The sequence below is a fragment of the Nannospalax galili genome, unplaced genomic scaffold (genome assembly GCF_000622305.1).
Source record: "Nannospalax galili isolate Female #2095 unplaced genomic scaffold, S.galili_v1.0 scaffold861, whole genome shotgun sequence".
Taxonomy (NCBI): domain Eukaryota; kingdom Metazoa; phylum Chordata; class Mammalia; order Rodentia; family Spalacidae; genus Nannospalax; species Nannospalax galili.
The window spans coordinates 375,478-380,500 of record NW_008345581.1 but is presented as its reverse complement, the minus strand read 5'-3'; the positions used below and the strand labels follow the sequence as shown (position 1 = coordinate 380,500).

At 40.9% G+C, this 5,023-nt stretch overlaps 1 pseudogene; it reads right to left on the bottom strand.

Moving 5' to 3' along the window:
- Positions 1-4,267: 4,267 nt before the first annotated feature.
- The window catches only part of LOC103740974, a 7,568-nt pseudogene continuing 6,812 nt past the window's right edge, over positions 4,268-5,023 (bottom strand).

Below are 5,023 nucleotides of genomic sequence, written 5' to 3'. Positions count from 1 at the left end.
ACAGGTAGGGGAGATCTAAAGATGATAAAAATATATTGCATGAAAATTTCAAAAATTCAATTAAAGAACTCCAAGGACTAAGAGTGGAGGTCTGGGGCATTATTGAAGCAGGGGTTAGGAACTGAGAGGCCTAGCTAAAACTCTCAAAGCTTGTACCCTCAGAGGAATGGTATGTGAGAATCTACCTACTGGGAAAAAATCAAAGCAAAACAAACATAACATCTAAGGATGCTTTTCTGGCTTTGCCTAGGGAAGGTGTCCTGTAATAATTCATAAGTATGATCTTGCTATACTTTCTTTTGTGGTTCAGGAAATTCAAGCAAAGACTTGTAAAATGATGAAACCCTTCTCTGGAAGAATATACCTTAAATCCAGATCACACAGGATTCTTGCAGCCAAAGTCCTGCCAAACATGAGCTCATAATTCAAAATTACAACATACACAAGCATTCAGCCCACCACCAAGTGAGAATCAGCAGTACAGCAAGAGATTCAGCAAAGCTTCAGAATTATTGAATGTGTTCTCTAAGTAAAGTGTATAAAAAAGAAGATTTCAGAACATGGTAAAATATAACATAGATATCAGCCAGTTTTAGAAAAGAATGACAGAAGCCGGGTGTGGTGGCACGCCTTTAATCCCAGCAGAGGCAGGTGGGTCTCTGTGAGTCCAAGGCCAGCCTGGTCTATCTAGTGAGTTCCAGGCCAGCTGAGACCCTGTCTCAAAAAGACAAACAAAAAAAAAAAAAAAAAAAAAAAAAAAAAAAAAAAAAAAAGAAAGAAAGAAAAAAAAGAAAAATACAAAGAGAAAAAAAATACAAAGAGAAAAGAGCAACAGAGAACTTATAGAGGTTAAAATATAAAATGATAGAAAAATCTTTAAAATATAAAGTAGTATACTAAAGATTATGAACAAAGTGAACTGGGAGATCTTAGAGATGAAAAGGAAACCGTGAAGGCAAGATGAAGAGTCATGCAGAGTACAGAAATCAGGATTTTTGAGAGGCTGTTATAGAAAGAATAGAATAGGGGCTGGGGGATGGCTCAGTGGATAGATTTCCAGACCCTCAAGCTGGGCAGGTATGCTGGCTGTCCTCTCAGCATTGGGGAGGCAGAGATGGCATCCTTAGGGCTGCTGACTACAGTAACCGGAGTTAGGAAGCTCCAGATTCAGTGAGACATCCTCCTTCAGTAAACGGGAAAACGACCAAGGAAGAAAGCAAAGGTCAATTTCGGACCTCCAAACGCATGCACAGCCGTCCACATGCACACACGTGCACTTCCACACATCCAAACATGCATAACACATGTATACACACCATGTACATATGCAAAAAGAGAACGGAGTAAAGAAGAAATATTATAAAAAAAATGCCTTTAGGACTTTCCCAAATGTTGAAACATAAATCTTCAGATTCAGGAAATACAGAAATTTCTAATAATTTTTATTTTCAAGTAAATGAATTCTATATTCAGGCATATCTTAATGGAACTTGAAAGCCTAAAGACAAAGAGAAAGCTGCAACCAGAAAACAAAGGCTAAGGAAGAGTATTAGACTGAATAATAGAAAGAATCCAGAAAACAACAGAATACTATCTTCAACACGCTAAAAGAAAATAATTGTCAGTGAAGAATTTTATATTTATCTACATTATAATTCTATAATGAAGGTGGATATCTTTGCAAACATTTTTACTTGAAAACAGTGAATAGGATTTGCTAAGATACTTTTGCTGAAGGATTTTCTAAAATGAAAGTATTCAGCCCTAAGCACATATTAGATTTACCAGAGGAGATGTACAAAAAACTCTTCATTTTAGATTAATTGTTCTGAGATACAGGTTGGGCATTTGGATTTAAAACTATAGCTTTAGGTGAGTCTAACGTGATGTCAAGTTTGAGAAACATTGGGATAAAAGAGTCACGTCAGGGCTGGAGAGATGGATCAGTGGTTGGGAGCACTGTCTGCTCTTGCACAGGACCCAGGTTTGGTTCCCAGCACCATAACTCCATGATATCATAACATTCATAACTGCAGTTCCAGGGGATATGATGTCCTCTTGTGGCTACCACAGGCATTGCATACAGGGGTGCACTTGCATGCAGGGGTGTACTTACATATATGCAAGCAAAATACTCAAACACATAAAGTAAAAATAAATCTAAAAAAAATCTAAAAAAAGAGATTTTACTTCATGAAGAATGAAATTGAACTCAAGAAAGAAAGATGAACAAATGAATATTAAATATGTGGATAAACCTAAATATACATTGGCTGAATGGGGAAATCAATAATATTGACTAAGAATATAAAGGAATCAGAAAAGTAGATCACTGGGCTTAAAAACGCCTAAGAAGAGAGGGAGCTGATTGGAAGTTCAAGGTGCTGAAGGTTCTTTTTATCACTCATGAGGGGAGATCCACCGATTAAGTAATAATATTGAAAACTGATGGTAGGACTGGAGATGACCCACTTGTTAAGAGTACTTGCTGCTCTTGCAGAGGACCTGGGCTTGGCTCCCAGCACCCTCATGATGATTCACAACCATCTGTAACTCCAGTTCCAGGGGGATCTGACACCCTTTTTTTTTTGGCCTCTGTGGACACTACATGCAGGAAAATGATTCATACATATAAGATAAAAATGAATAAGTCTTTAAAAATTGATGGGTAATGATAAGAGATTAGGAATTTAATATATAATTTCTGAACTGAAAGAGATGCCAATCTGACTGGAGAGTGAAGGAGATATAGAACGAAGGGAGGCCTTTAACAAATTTAGTGACATGTGTCACAAATGAGGGGATGAGGCTCCATAAGAGCAGAGGCAGTGGAATCAGGAAAGGTGGGGCAGTTTTAGAAGGAGATGAGGTAAAGTAAGATTGGATTTGATGTGGTGATGAGTTTTCTAAGAGGATGTGATTGGAGGGGAGGGAGGATACAGTCCATCACCGGTTTTCAGCTAGAATGACAAGGGAAAGCAGGGTGAGAAGTTTGGAAGTCAAGTGGCTGGACGGGCTTGCAAAGAGGTGATGGAGACATCATTCTTTTGGAGATACATTTAGATGCTGATGTCTATTGGCATTGGTCTGGATCCAAGGAGAGGATGGAGAGGAATCTAAGAAGAGGCCAGAGAGATCAGAAGAGAGAACAGAGGACTGTGCATAGCTATTCACATTTAGGAAGTATAAGGAACAGGTTATAGTGGGGGGGGGGAGAGCTAGAGATAGATAGATAGATAGATAGATAGATAGATAGATAGATAGATAGATAGAGAGATTCTTCAAAGGAGATTGTTTCCATTGGGCTAGATTCAAAGACACCTTTTAGAGAAGACATCAGACTCCCAAAGAGTCTGGTTATGTCATCTCGCTCTATCTTTCTCCCTTCCCTTCCCCTCTTCCCTTCCCGTCTTCCCTCCCCTTCCCCTCTCCCCTCCCCTCCCCTTCCCTTCCCTTCCCTTCCTTTCTCTCTCCTTCCCCTCTTTCTTTTATTTGGACAAGGTCTTGTTATACAGCCCAAGTTGGGCTTATGTGTAATATTTCTGCTTCAGCCTCCCCAGTGCTGGGATTACAGATGTGTGCCACCATACTTAGCCAATGCTTGTCCTTTTATTGATGGGTATAATGAGATTACATAGAATGTCCCCACTTATTCTACTGTATATATTTTAAGCTAAAGAAGTTTTAAGCTGTTACTAAGTAGAACCTCCCTAGAGTGAACCCCTTGCAAGAAAGAAGCTTTTTGGTTTTTAAATCTTGGGCTCTTGTTACATAGCCCAAGTTAGGCTTCAACTTGTGGTCCTGTTATTAAGGTTTCCAGATGAGCATTTCTTTAATGTTTTTCTTCTCTAAACACCTTATCACTTTTGTTCAATCTTATGGTGGATTCACGATGCATTAAAAATGTTTGACTCCAGGCCTGCTGGGGCTACAGGGAGACCCTGTCTCAAAAAGAACCCCCCTCCCAAAAGGTTGAAAATTCTCTGACAATCTTCTTTTTAAAAATATTTTAAAATTTGTTTTATTTATTTTTATTTTGTGTGTATGAGCATTATGTCTGCATGTAAGTTCACCAGTGTCATACAGTACCTGCGGAGGACAGAAGAGGGCATAGGATCCCCCAGGACTGGATTTATGGATGGTTGTCAGCCACCATGTGGGTTTTGGGATTTGAACCTGGGTCTTTTGCAAGAGCACACAGTGCTTTTAACCCCTGAGCCATCACTCCAGTCATATATATGTTTTCACAAGTTATTTTTATTATACTTTATAATTTATACTTTATAAGTAGTTTATATTGTCTAGACCCAAGGTATGCTACAAACACAGTCTGAAGTACAGTGGGAAATAACATCTTTCTAAAAAATATTTTATTATTTTTCCTCTCTCCGTCCCACAGGCCTCACTCCAGGTGAAGTCCATCGTGCCCTCTGCACTTTGACTCCCCAGCCTCAATCACCTTCCCATCTCCCCAGCAGGTCTCTCCTCCTAGTTTGGGTCCTGTCCCATTCCTTGTCTTGGGACCCCAGACACCTGGGGAACCACTACTTCCCGATCCTTTTCATCCAGACCAACTCAGTACCTTCTTTGGTCCCCAGGAACACTCTGGACTTGGCCCTGCCCTCACCTCCCTCTGCTTCCCTGGGCCTGCACCACTTGCCAGCCTCTTTCCGGGATGCTGGGGCTGACCTTTCCTCTTCCTGATCCTTTGCATCCAGACCAACCCAGCTCCTCAGTGCAGTCCCCAGGAGCCCTCGGGGCCGCTTCCCACCCTCAACTGCCTTTGCATCTCTGGGTGGTAGGGCCACCAGCTGCCCTAGACCAGCATCTTTCCTGGGCCCAGCTCCCAGGCAGGTCCAACCCCGAAATTCCTGATGCCAAAATCTTTCCTGGACAGATCCAGACCTTAGGAGAAAGCCTGAGAGCATCTGATCCTTATCTGACTTTGGCCTCTGTGGAAACTCCTGAACACAAAAGCAATCTGGCCACTCCAATATAAAATCAAAAGAGAGAACCGGAAGCT